The sequence below is a fragment of the Cupressus sempervirens genome, chromosome 2, assembly GCF_028749045.1.
Source record: "Cupressus sempervirens isolate cs-2001-9-10 chromosome 2, ASM2874904v1, whole genome shotgun sequence".
In the NCBI taxonomy this organism is placed as follows: Eukaryota; Viridiplantae; Streptophyta; class Pinopsida; order Cupressales; family Cupressaceae; genus Cupressus; species Cupressus sempervirens.
In genome coordinates, this window is record NC_143119.1 from 211,801,746 (window position 1) to 211,816,688 (window position 14,943).

General features: G+C 32.1%; 2 pseudogenes; one reads left to right on the forward strand and one right to left on the reverse strand.

The window, feature by feature from the left end:
• Positions 1-1,369: 1,369 nt before the first annotated feature.
• LOC149571788 (putative transporter MCH1) lies at positions 1,370-2,485 on the reverse strand (annotated as a pseudogene).
• A 3,327-nt stretch (positions 2,486-5,812) lies between these two features.
• Positions 5,813-8,018, forward strand: LOC149571789 (syntaxin-125-like; annotated as a pseudogene).
• The last annotated feature ends 6,925 nt before the right edge of the window (positions 8,019-14,943 follow it).

Here is a 14,943-nt window from a genome sequence, read left to right on the forward strand (position 1 = left end):
TCACTTACTTACTTACTACTTACTTACTTACTCGCTCACTCACTCACTTACTCACTCACTCATTGAATTACTTACTAACTGACTTACTTAATTACTCACTCACTGACTTACTTACTAACTCACTCACTAACTTACTTACTCACTTCCTAACTTACTCACTGACTGACTTACTTACTCACGCACTTACTGACTTACTTACTCACTCTCTTACTTACTTACTCACTCACTTACTCACTCTTTAACTCACTCACTTACTGACTCACTCACTTACAGACTTACTCACTCACTTACTCACTCACTCACACACACACTCACTCACTCACTTACTCACTCACTCACTCACTCACTCCCTCACTCACTTACTTACTCACTCACTCACTCACTCACTTACTCAGTCACTCACTCACTTACTTCCTTGATTTCTTGCTTGGTTACTTACACACTCGCTCGCTCACTCACTCGCTTTCTTACTTGCTTGCTTTCTTACTAGTGTCAACCAAGTGCCTCTTTGCTCTTCGAGTTTCAATAGTAATTCAATTTTAGCAATATGTGTTTGAGTTTTATTGACATCTAAGGGATCTAGGATTTATTTTTGTGGTAACTGATTCACCCCTCCCCTCTCAATTACTCCTCTTATATTTCCAACAGAAGCATATAAAAGTATGGAAAATCAACAAAAGTTTTTTAAACCATCAAACTCCTAAGTTCATGAAATCATTCTTGTTACTGAAATTCACAATGAAGAGAATAATTCTTACTATATTGGTTTATTTATATTTAAACAATCAAACAAATTATTTCCAATTAAATTTTATTAAAATTTAACTAAAGAAAATAATTTAAATAATTAAATATTTTTAGCATGTAAGTAATTCAATAACACTTATATTGAATTTTATAATAATAACAATATTAATAGGGAAATTATTTTTATCAAAATAAATAATTCTAAAAATATTAGAATGTATACAAATATAAAGTTAATGTTACAAGAAAAGCTTCAAAACGATATCATAATATCATCAATTTCTATATTCTTATTCTAAAAATTAAGATTAAATTTAGTAATACAACAAGGCAAGTTATTAAAATAAAATCACAAGCAGTATATTTAGCCATTTTTAAAAATGAATAAAGCTCATGTTTAAAACACAAATATCAAAGATAAAGTTGAATAATGTTATAGATGTAAACAACACAAATATTTCTTTGTGATTGTAATTTTTGGAGCTATCTTCAACTTGATTGTCACAACTTTCATAATATAAATAGATGTACAAAGATTTAGTCAATTGATTTATTTTCATCCCAAAGAAAGATATCCATAGAATTTATGTTTCAACCTTATATACATGTGTTTCTATTACCACTAGATACTAAGAATGCCTACTTAATTACTCATTTCTTTTCTATAAATATATCTTGTTCTCCACCACAAAATGGATGATGCTAGTGTTGCAAACATAGCAATACTAGCCAAAATTGTGAAGGTAAGGTTAAAACATATACCACCCTCACACTTCCCTCCTTGCTTAGTTGCTTCTATATCATAGAAATATCCCGCAACCCACACATTTAAAACATATAATACAATTGGATGCCCCATCATCATGATATTGTATAATGTTCCAAAATGGTGTATCCCAAATATATCAGATATGATAATGGAACTTAAACACCATATTGTTCCAAAAGAAAATCCTATAAAAATAGAACCTAAGAATAGAGCTTGAGGAAAAGTGTCTGCTATTATCACAAGACAATAACCACAACACATAATGAACTGAGCTAGTGCAAGTAATATTGGTCTTGCTACTCCAAATTCAAAGAGCAAATAATCAGATAAAGCTCCAACCCCAAAGCGACCTAAAAATTGACTTGCTGATATCAAAGTTACAAATATAGTGATGTCTTGTTGTGCATATCCAAGAGAGGTTTCAATTTGGTTCATGTTTCCAATCGACTGAAGAAGAAAATAAGACTAGGAAAAAATCAATGTTGCAAATAGTTCTCCATAGAGAGCTATTAGCATACTTAGTAATTGCACATTTTCCAAAATTATTTGAATCTTCTTGTACAGTGAGTGGCTCCAAAAGTATTTGTTTCACAATTGATGTTCTCTTATTGCTAGTAGCTTTTTGTATCACATATAAGGGAATTGCTAAAACGATAAGTGTAACAACAAATTTTACTCGATCTAACTGTAAAACCATAATCACTCAGTAATTCAAATTAAATGAAATATCATATATAACTATCTATATAAGAAATATTTATCTTATATTAAAAAAAATGAACCATGAAATACACAACTTTTTTTTATTTATTTATCAATAAATTTAGAATTTTACTATTTTTTATTAAATATTTATTAGTACAATTTCAATTAAACATTCCTCTTTGGTGTGATATATTTAGATGACTTTGTGTCATGACACCAAGAAATCATTTTGTGTGTAGCACTATTTTGGATGACTTATATAAATGCCACTTTTTTCAAATAATATATAAGTGTCTCTTTTTCTATAGATTTGAAAGAGACTTATGTGAGTGGAATAAAATTATCAATATGAATATGTAGAAGTCTTTGAAATTGGAGAAGAAAATTGAATTTTATCTTTTTTAAAAGTAAATTTTATTTAAGTGAACAATTTCATACAAAAAGATAATATTTATTCAATATTTATTAAGTTGTCTTAATTATCAAATATGTAATTTTAATAAAATTATAAAATTATTTTTTTGATAAAATAAATAAAATTTAACAAATTTTTTTTTTTGCAAAAAGAGGGGTAAAAATTTATTAAGACAGAAAGAAATACAACAAGGAGAGCTCAACAAGGAGCTTGATCCTGAGCAACAAGATCATCAAATTCTTGCACCATCTCAAAGGACAGTTGCCTCCTATCCGTAATATTCCAACCCGGATCATGACTAGATGCCCATTTGGCTAAACAATCAGCAGTTCTATTCCATTCACGAGGAATATACGTGAACCTAATGAACTAAAAAGAGGAAGAGAAGAAAAGAATCTTCTTAACAATAGTGGCCAGCTGCCAACTAACATCCTCAAGCTCTTGCGAAGAAAGCATGTTCACCACCACCTGGGAATCAAACTCACAGATAATCTTACTCCATCCCCGCAAGCAACACTATTCCACAGCATATAAAATAGCCTGAGCTTCCATGAGATTGTTAGTATAATCACCCTTATGAACTGAGAAGAAAAATTTAACATCCCTAGAACTACAACGAGCCACTCTGCCAATACCAGCCGGACCAGGATTCCCACGGGAAGAACCATCAGTGTTAATTTTCAGAACTCCATAGGGAGGAGGAGTCTAGTGCCCATCCCGATTAACCCGACCCTTCCTCTGATGGTGAAGTTGCCTGGACATAGAAGGAAACCTATGAGCTGCAGCCCCATCCTGCAGATGAAAATTGAGGCGATTACAAATAGCAAGATCAACCGGATCCATACCCCCATCAAGCTCACACTTCACAAGAATAGTTTCCTGAAGAGAATGTGATATTTTCCACCAAAGATGCAAAACACCAAGCCGAACATCTTGGAATATGCGACGATTCCTCTCCAACCAAATATGCCAAAGCATGAAAGATGGGCCAGCAATCCAAGCAGCATGGAGAAAAGAAGACTTGGAGGGAGCAGTACCCAAGCGGGCCCAAAACTCAGACAAAGAGGAAGCATGCCGACAAGAGCAACCCCAAGCGCTCCACCAAAGGTGCCATATCTAAGTAGAATAGGAGCAATGGAAGAACAAATGGGAGATAGACTCCTCTCCATTACCACACAAAACACAATAAGAGGGGCCCTGAAATCCACGTTTACAAAGATTATCCTAGGTAAGACAACGGTTGTGAGCCACTAGCCACATGAAAAAATTGCACTTGGACCAAGAAACTTTATTCCAAACTTGCTTCCACCAAGGGACCTCAGCATCCCCAAATAATTGTCTAGTTATCTCCTGATACCCAGCAGAGACATGATATTTACCAGACAAGGTACCACCCCAAGCCAAAACATCTGGACCAAGCAAAGAAGAACACTCTCTAGAGGCCAGAATTTGAGAAAGCTCCTGACGATCCATGTCTGTACCTCCAGGAGGCCAATCAGAAGAATGCTTCCATCTGTAACCAACAACAGGTCCCAATTGATAAGGAGTCTTGTAATGAGCCACTTTATCCCATCCAGTGGCAAGAAAAGAGTTAAGCTTTGACTGCTAAACTTTATTGGCGATGGTGCTCTGGACAACATCAACTTTGGGCTCGTATTATCACTCATAAATATTTTCATGGTGCTGATCCTTGCTCTGTTTCTGCACTTCCTCTTGAAGGTCGTGGCTCAATGGTTTGGCATACTTTGAAGACAAGTGCGATGTTGGTAAAGAGGGGTCTGTTTTGGATATGTAAAGGAGGTTCTCAGGCTTTGTTTTGGTCTGATGCTTGGGATGGATTCCCTTCCATTTTATCCATGTACCCTCATTTATTAAATTATACACATTATTAAATAAAATATATCTTTATAATGACACATCTTTATGAAAGATAAAAAATTAATACATTATTGAAACATATGAAAATTAAATTTTGGAGTAAAAACAAAAAATTATAAATAGACTATTGAAAAATGTTGAGAAAAAAATTACATTAGAACAATAAGTTAATTAGAATTTTGGAAACATAAGATATACTTCAGAAGAGAAGACAACAAATCCAAATTGACTAGTGAGTTCCATTACACTATTTAGTCTAAGCCTCATGAAAACAATCTTAATAAGATTTCATAAATTTCAGTAAACACATTTAATGTTGTATTTTTTGAAAAGTATTGCATAGTTTAATAGTATTATTTTAAATCTTAAAACTAAACAACATTGCTTTCATTTATAATGTCAAAGATAATAAGGAAGATATCAATAGTCACTATACCTAATTTTGTGCACTATAGATTCTAAGTGACACATTGCATTTTAACAATTATTTTTTATTGTTCTCTATATGTGCTTAGACCACTTATATCTATTGTTCTAACTTGTGGGTAGTAGCGACACACACTCTGAATGAGTTATGCATGCTAGAATTAAACAGTGGTCATTTAAGAGTGTCACCCAATAGCTACTTAAAATGCCCCCATGACCATGCACTACAAGAGCTCAAAATTTGCCAATACTTGTGCACAAATATCTTGACAATCATTCAAAAATTGTCAATTTATGTACAAATTTATCGTTAATTGCTTATAAAAAAACTTGGGGTACACATGGTAACTATTGTTAAATGATATATTTATCAATGGACTTTTAGTCATATACTTTTTTGCTTCTTTAAAATTAGCAACTACGAGATTGGGTAAGCAAGGAGTGGGTTGTAATTGTAATAGAGACTTACTATAATGGAACATGGAGACTTCCTCTAATGGTTGATAATTTATTGTTTTGTTCTTCAAAATAAATTATCATGTATGTCATAAATTTCTAAAAATTTAATGTGGTTTGTATAGTTATTTTGACAATACTTAAATACAAATATCTAAATTTAAATATAATTTTATGTATGCTTATTGAATATTGAAGATAGAAAATGTTTATTTCTTCAAGTGATAGACTATTTTTAGTAGAAAATATAAGGAAACATCTCTTTCAAGTTTATTTTTAAATTTTATGACCTTAATTGATCTAATGATAGAAAATTCAATTTCTTTAAAGAAAGATCACAAATTTAAATTTCACTAAAAACAAGATATGTACGCTTAGCTTTCCTTTTCTAATCTTACCTTTGAAATCAATATTCTATGATCGATGTATTCGCAAAGCGTGGAAGGATGAGGGAGGCAGGTGAGTTGTCTGACAAAATGTCACAGAGAGATTTCATCTCATTGACTGCAATGGTTTCAGGATAAGCACAAAATGGATGTGCGAAAATGGCAGGTGTAAAGCCAAATGCTGTAACCTTTACCAGCATTCTCCCAGTCTGTGCCAGAATGGGAACTTTAGAACAAGGCATGGGTTTCCGTGAAGGCATTGTGGAAGGATTTTTGTTTTCTGGTCAGATGTTGTAGTTGCATCTGCTTTGCTTTGCTAGACATGTATGAAAAATATGGGTTTAAGTCGCTGTGCTTATAAAACACTCACTGACATGTTTTCTCTGTATTTTCTGAAGGTTGAAATGGATGTGGGCACTTGACATGTGTTTAGAGAAGGTTCACACGAGATATATTTTCCTTCGTACATGTAAATTGTTTTTGAGCCTTATGACCAGCCTGATCACTGTGAATAACATCTTAAGCTTCTCTGTTTTTGTTGATTGCCAAGGGCATATCATGACTGTACTTTTACTAATATATCTTTCCTCATGAATTCATGTTTCCAAGGTCATTTGCATGTTTTACTTGTGATATAGAATTATCATGTATCATAACTCTAGTTGGTTCATTAAGAAGATTTCATTACATCCTACTTTTCCTTGCCTTTCTTCCTCAACTCGCTGTCCTTCAGCATTTTTTATTCATTTTCATCCATCTCTTCAGCAGAAAATTTGCTGCTCCTATTTGCACTGATTTGTTGTTTGGCCTAAATTTTACTTGGTTTGTTGGTTTTTCTGACTTGTGATAATTGCGAGTGCATCAATCCAACAATTTAAGCTTTTTCTAAATGAATGATTGAATGTGTAAAAGTTTTGATGGTATTCTTGAGATCAGGCATTATATGGAACCTAATTGAGCTGTTCAGAAACAAACAAGAGTCCCTCCAACAAACCATAACCCCTATTTCCTTGCTGCCCCTTTGTAGAAGATTTAGGCTCACCTTAATATCTGCCTATTATGGCATACATTAAAAACTATTATTTACGGTAATAAATTCTGTTTCAACTTCCCCCAAGGATAATAGGCTCATTGAAAAAAATCCATGCACCAAGAAACATTGATAGTTTCGGCCAAGTCTAAAGTTGTCAAAATGAAACCTTAGACAAAGCCAGTATGGGAAGCCGCGTATTGAGTGGACATGGAGAGGGAAGAAGTTCTGTGAGAGCAGAAACTACAATTACAAACAGTCAAGAAAAAAGATGAAAAGATTTAACGGGCGAGTTTCAAGGCAAAACATAATGGAAGAATGCAAAAATATAATTGAAAGAAAATTCCAGACCATGCAGATGAAGATACAATTGGAAAAAAATCATCTCAACAGGGGAGAGTGAAGCAGTACTGCAGGAAGCCATTCAAGAGCAAGGTAAAGGTCATGTTCTTGAAACAATCCATGAAATACAAGTAACACTATGCTTCATAATTTTCCCTTGTGGTGATCCTGAATATGAATGGTTAATAGAATTTTCATTTTAAGCTTATGCTTGTAAAATTTGGTATACTTTTGACTCATTTTAAGATTAACATTATCAGATTTCCACAATTCAATTGCTATGAAATTTTGCTTCTGAATTCGATTGTGTATGCTTTTTTAACATTAATGTTTCGGATCACACTCTCTGATCCACCATTCTTGCATTCTCTGATCCTGATGATGGATTACAGAGTGTGATTCAAAATGTTGATGCTAAAAAGACATACAAGATCGAATCCAGAAGCAAAATTTTATTTATAGATTTTAAAAGAAAATGGTCCAGATTGATTCATCATTTGGCAACAGGAGCATCATCGTGCAGTTAAGGAGATTGAGGGAAATTTGCTTGAGCTGCATCAGCTTCTTTTGGACATGTCTGTGCTTGTAGAAGCACAGGGAGAGCAACTAAATAACATTGAATATCATGTTGCCCACGCTGCAAATTATGTTGAGCTTGGACCAAACAACTTCATACTGCAAAAAGCCACCAATGAAGTAGCTGGAAATGGAGGTATATTGCAATCATTATCTTGTTGATTATAATCCTCATAATTGTCATTCAATTTCTTACAAACATGAAGAAGGCCATGAAGATAAAACTTGTTGCAGATTCAGGCACTGCAGTTGCCATGATATTTTTTAATTCAATTTGAATTCCTAGCATTGCATTCTCGAAGGTTTGAATACAAACAAACATTATTGTAGTATTAAGGTAGTCTGGTGGTGATATACTTTTTACAACACAGCTTGGTCTTTTTTTGTTTCATAGTTGAACAATTGAATTCTCTGTTTTAATGTCTATTTTCAGTGATCATCTCTTCACAGCCTATTGGCATTCCAATCAAGTTTCGCAGTGGAATATTTGATGCAGTAGCCTTTACCCAAAACCAGTTCTCTACTTTATGTATAGCCAATGATGCAACCATCAACAGCTTGTTTGATTTAATTTCACATAAAATTTTATCAGTTTCAGTCCTTCAAAATTTTGAGTTTTTTCCGCATATCTATTGTATGACATAGATTCACTTTAATAAATGACATGAAATCTTAGATGTGCTACAGTAAAAGAGTGAAGTGCAAATGAATACACTATATGCTAGATGTCCTCTTTAAATTTTCTTAGTTGCCGATTTGGGTTCGAGATCGTATTGGGGTTCGAGAATCCAATTTGTGGATTCGTAATTTTTTTTTTTTTTTGCATCATGATTCGTGAGGATTCGTGAGTGTGTGTATATATACACTCCAAGTTTGGCATGTAGGTCCTTAGGGATTCATGACGGATTCATGTGGAATTACGTGGATTCGTGAAGGGTCTGGATTTGACCCTGTGGATTCGTCCAGATTCACGGTCTGCGAATCCAGATGAATCCACATGGTCAAATCCAGACCCTGCACAAATCTGACCGGTTCACAAATCCAGACCCGGATTTGGTTCAGAGCTGAATCCAATAACTAGGAAATTTTCATTTGCAACTCCTTGATGAGCTTGAAGAATGTCTTGAAGAATACCTTCTTTTTAATTACCATACATGAATTCATTACTAAGATCAGTTTTCACTCTGTCTTATATATTTTATTATTGGTATAATCATTGCACCTTCTTGTTGGTGCAAATAACTATATAGATTATAAAATATAATAAAACAAATATCATAGCATGATTTTATTCTAAATACTAAATTAGTAGAAAAAAATTCTGTTTATTTTTTTCACCTTTAGCTTAAAAAAATCTCTTCTAACAAATGCTTGTCGAAAGTTTAAAAATAAGTAAACAGTGAAATTACTCACCTGCAAAGAGTGTTCTTCCCAGAAAGGGGCAGCCATGAAAAACACTGCTAAAAATACCATGGGCACGGACGCCAAGGCCAGGTTTTGCAAAGTTCTTGAAGATTCATTTTCAGAATGATCTGGTTCATACTACCTAACAAATGGCATAAGCAGAAAGGTCACTGAAGAAGGGATAATTGGTGCAGGAGCACCTCAAATGTTCAAGCCACAGTTGAAGATTATAAAGACCGCAAAGATCCTCAAAACAAATCAGAAGGAAGGAATGTATAAACAAGGTCATCAAATCAATTGGGCAGTCTTGGAACCTATAATGATGCTAAAATAATATTAGGTCTTCAAGATAGGTTTAGGTATAGGAAAGAGTTTAAAGTTTAATAAAACCATTGTATGGCTTTTCAAATTCAAACATTAAATAAAAAAAGGTAACGGCTGGTTTAGAGGGCAGTTTAGGTTGTAATAATTTTAAAATACCCAACTCAACGATGATAGTTGGTTGGAGTCAGTTATAATAGGGTGTCTTATAAATTGGAAAGAGTCTCTAACGTAAAGAGGAGAGAAAGTATTGGAAGACTGGTATGTACGGACTCGTGAACAGAAATATTAAAACTTAGATATTCTGCAACTCAATTTGCATATTGTGGTCCGCAAACTGATTGGTTGGCTCTACAAATGCATTAATAAGGTTCCCTTCATCGTTCCAAGTACTTTGTTGATAAGTTTCATGTTTGATAAGTTTCATGTTATTATAGGTTTGCTGTTACGTCTGCTGTAGAACTAGTAGATTTCTCTTAATTATTTATTTGTTGCAGTGGGTTTTAAAGAAAGTGAAGATCTTTCCATGAGGATGAAGGCCTGATACTCATGGAAAGAGTTATTTTAACATGTATGATATATTACTAACCAAGCACGTGCAGAATTAAACAAGATAGTGTAGTGCCTACCCCTAGTTCACATTCTATTATCATTGTCAAATTCTTTTAAGCTAATTTTATGCATTGATTAGTTTTAGAGATACTAGATTTACATTATTATGATATTATTTCATGACTTTGATTACAAATGCATCGGTTATTATTGCTTAGTTGATTTCATTCATGTGTTGTTAATGGTATTTTGATGATCCTAGTTAGTAAATGTGGTTTCTTTCATAAAAATGTTAACATGATGCCTTTAATGATGATTATGTTGTATTGATAGAGATGCATTATTATATGTACGCATTTGATATTAGACTTATGATTTTTACGATACTTACCCCATACTTGCATGTGTATGGTGCGCGTGTTTATTTTATCTTTCTATCTGACGTGTTTGATGTGGTTAAGGGAGGGAGTCGTAGTCACCTGCTAGTCGGGATCTACACGATGAACCACTCCCCGCCATTGTCTGTTTAGTTTAGATATATTATATACATGTACATGCTCGTCTTTTATGCAGGATGCAGGTACCGGGCATTGACTTCCCTGAATTGCCAGGATGAGCGTGCGCTATTACAAATACTCAAATGGTGAGAATGAGAAGATAATGATCAGGTCCAATCCTAGCCATAAATCTATAATACTTGTCCTGCAAGGAGGACTCGTAATAGACCACCTACCCTTTTTAAACTCGTGAGTATTTTTTGTGCGTATGTTGTTTTGTAAGTCCTTGATGAATTTCTATTAATTAAGTCTAATTAAAAGATTAAATTAATGATTTAATTTAATGGAGAATTATTATGACTTTTTGAATATTTAATTATATTTAATTAATTGAGAAATTAATTAAATATAAAGAATTGAATTGGAAGATAAAAGTTTTAAGATTAAATTTAGAACATGATAATATTTATTTAATTTAATAATAATATATTTAGAGTTCATTTTTAAATAAATGCTAAATATTATTGTTATTTAAGTTAATAAATATTTATCAAATTAAACGTTCAAAATATATTAAAAAGGAAAAAGATATTAAATTATGAATATGTTTTAAGTTCGCATGAATAAGTTTAAAATATAGAAATTAATTTAAAAGATAAAAACATGTGAACTTGAATAAAAGTATTTTAATAAAGTACGCATGAGATTAAAATTATAAATTAACTTTAAAAGCAAAGTCAAAGTGGAAAGTTAAATAAAGTAATTTAACAATTCACTTAAAGTGCATGAAGGATTAATAAAAGAATATCTTAATTAAAAAGAAAATTAATTGTGCATGAATTAATTAATTAAATAAGAGAGAATTAAATATTGGAGATAAAAGTTAAAGTTAAAGTTTAAATTTAGAACGTGATTATATTTATTTAATTTAATAATAATATATTTAGAGTGCATTTTAAAATAAATGCTAAATATTATTGTTATTTAAGTTAATAAATATTTTATCAATTAAGTTTCTAAAAATGAAATTAAAAGTGAAAAGATATTTAATTATCATAAAGATTATAGTTCGCATGAATTATGCATGAGTTAAAAATAAAATTAATTAAAAGATAAAAATGTGAACTTGAATAAAGATATTTTAATAATGTGCACATGAGATTTAAAAAGTTATAAATTTATTAAAGTAAAGTGGAAAGTTAAATAAAGTAATTTAACAATTCACTTAATGTGCATGAAAGGAATAATAAAATAATAATTTTAATTAAAAGGGAAATTAATTGTGCATGAATGAATTAATTAAATAAAGTAATTATTATTTTAGAGTTGTGGGGACAAAAGCCCTAAAAGGTAATTAGATTCTATATTAGAGGGTTTTGGGTCATTATTGCACACAAGGTTTTCAGGGAACACACTTTTGGAAAGGGGAGCAAAGAAATCTTTGGAAGCTTGGAAGGGTTCGGATTAGCAAGGGTTTCACCAGATTGTTAGCATCAGATCAAGGTAGGGTTTGTGAACCATTCTAGAAATACTTTCGGATCTTTGTCTTCTTCGTGCTTGTTGGAAATTGCTTTCTCAAATTTTATTGAATGAATCTTGCTACCTTTCTTCTGAATCTTTTGCGATTTGATTTCTTCTGGGAATCGGGATTTTTAAAAAAAACTATTTAGAAAACCTTGTTTTACTTCTGAAAGAAATTTAGTATTAAATTGAAATTTGGATTTTGAATTAAAATGGAATTAAGAAATTTAAATTTGGAAGGGGTTTGTTTTTGGAAATGAAAATCTTAGGATTGAAAATTCGAAGGGTTCAATTTATTTTTCCTATCAGCTTAATATCGTAAATGTTATTAAAATACGTATATATTAAAATAATATTGTTATGAAGTTCGTTGAGAAAAATATTATAAAATAAAGAATATAGAATTATAATACAATTCTTAAAATTTTCATATATAATAATTTATCTAAATTTATTAGAAGGGTTGTTCTTCTAATAAACAAAATTATTGAAATTTGACTTAGTTAAAATAAATAAATAAATTAAAAATAAAAAATAAAAAAATAAAAAAATAAAAAATAATAATAATAAATAATAATAATAAAATAAATAAATTTAAAAATTTAAAAAAAAAGAAATTAAAAAAAAAAAAAAGAAAAAAAAAAAAAACGAAATTTTTTATAACCCTCGTCGGCGCCGTACGCTGCTGACGCAGGCTACGACAGCAGTGGTATGGTTAATAATATTTACTATTTAACCATTTGAATTATTAATGGAATTGGGAAATATTTCTATTTAGTAATCGAATAATTTAATAAATGATTAATATTACTTCTAAGTCTTGATATGTTATTATATGAACAAGAATGAGTTTAATTGCAAGAGTTAATTATGAAGGTTAACTGAAAAACTTACTTACTTGAAAACATGTATTAAACTGAAAATTTAAAACTTTAATTCAAAAAAATACACGGGTGTATTGTATGAGTAATACTGAGAATCGTATACACTTGAACATACATTGAAACGCAAATTGAAACTTATATTGAAAACGAAAATTGAAACCTTACATTAATTCAACAATATATTATCAATCAAATCCAACTGTGAGACTATGATGTTTTCTATGTACTGTCTATATTTCTTTTTGAATTTTGGTGTTGTTTAGATGTCGACCAGTCTAGGATGTACACCAGAGGTTTTGTGAGATTTCTTGGATACTATTATGTGGCTAGATGTTATGATGATTCTTGTGATTCAAATTGGAGTTTATACTTATGAGATTTGTTTTGTGAGCATTTATGTGTATTTGGATTTAGTTTGATCCATCTTGTTATCAGGTTGCCTGTTAAGGAACCAAGTTTGATCTTTATGGGTGTTGTGGTATGGGACACAACTATGTTTTTATGTGCTTAGGAGAGGTTGTCTAGGTATGTGACTTGGGAGTGGCTTGCATAGGGGTCCGAGACCCAAAGTGGTCAGTACCAGGGTAACCTAATGCAAGTTATGTAATAAGTGATAACCTAGTAATTAAAATTTATGGGGGGGAAAACACACTAAAAAGATAAGTTAGAGGTTTTTGATTTACCCATGCCTTTAGTGCTTGTATAGACTAAGGATGGGAATGAGATGAGTGCCTCGTCTTCTTGAGAGGGCTTTCTAGTTTCCATATGTGTGATGTTGAGGGTCCGGGGTTCAGAGTAACCAGTCCAGGGTAACTCAACGCTTGAGGGTCCGGAGTCTATTAAGAGATCAGTCCAGGGTAACTCAAGCAGCCATGTGATGACACTCCCTAGTATGTAGCCTAAGTCTCCTCTGTAGTATTTGTGTATCTTTGGTGGTGTACTTATTGTTGGATGTGGTATACTTATTGTTGGTGGTGTATCTATTGTTGGATGTGTTTATTGTGGTTACTTACTTTCATTGATGATGATTGGTGTTTCATTATGTTGTACTTTTGACATGTGGCTTTTGACTTGAGGAGGATTATCTTTTGTTGACTTTATCTTGTGATCTTGGTATTTGGTTTATACTTGGTTTGTGTATGATGTTTGGTTATGTGATGTCAGTATTGGATTGAGTGTTCTTTCTTTCTGGTTTATTTTATCTTCTTGAGTAGTATGTGTTACCTTTGAGGTAGTTTTGGCTATTAGGGGTACCTTGCCTAGGAATGTTTTATGTTTGATAGCCGTTTGTGGATCGTTCATTATCTTCCCTGCACGGTGGGAGTGGAAGCCTGACTAGATAACCACGCAGTCGGGAGGTAGTGCCTTCTTACCATTTGGGTTCCCCTTCACATTGCCAGCTGTTGGATGTTCGTTGTAGAAGATGTACCTTTATCATTCTTACTTCTTATCTCAGAGACTTCTTTTCAGATGAAGTATATATGTTATCATGTATTCTGTTCTACAGTATCTATTTTCACATACCCTGCGACATGTGCAGTGGATGTTATTGATTGGATGTACTTTCATTGTATTGTTTATACTTATGCGACTATGTATCTGTTATTCCTTTATGATCTTGAGACATTGTACTTGAAACTTAAACTAATTAATTTAAGATAATTAAATGTGACTCAACGTAAAGGAACCTTTGAGGAATTGAAACTATATCTGTAATTGCAAATGTGTATTTGTTGTGTATGTTCATATTGCTTCCGCATTAATGTTATCTTGATGTTGTTTAAACTTCAAAAAAAAAAAAATAGTTCAGTAAACATTGTAACATGTTAGGTTTATTTCTCTTGGGTTCCCGAGCGGGGCGTTACAGATAGGGATTCTACCCAAACAAAGGGTTTATTTTCTGATTGGAGACATTAAACAATGTACATGTGAAGGTGAATTCATTGTTAGTTGGGATTGGAAATGTGTGTAATCAAGTGATAGAGAAAACCCTAGTTTAAGAGTAAGAAGTGCTAGGAGGAGTCTGCCATATGG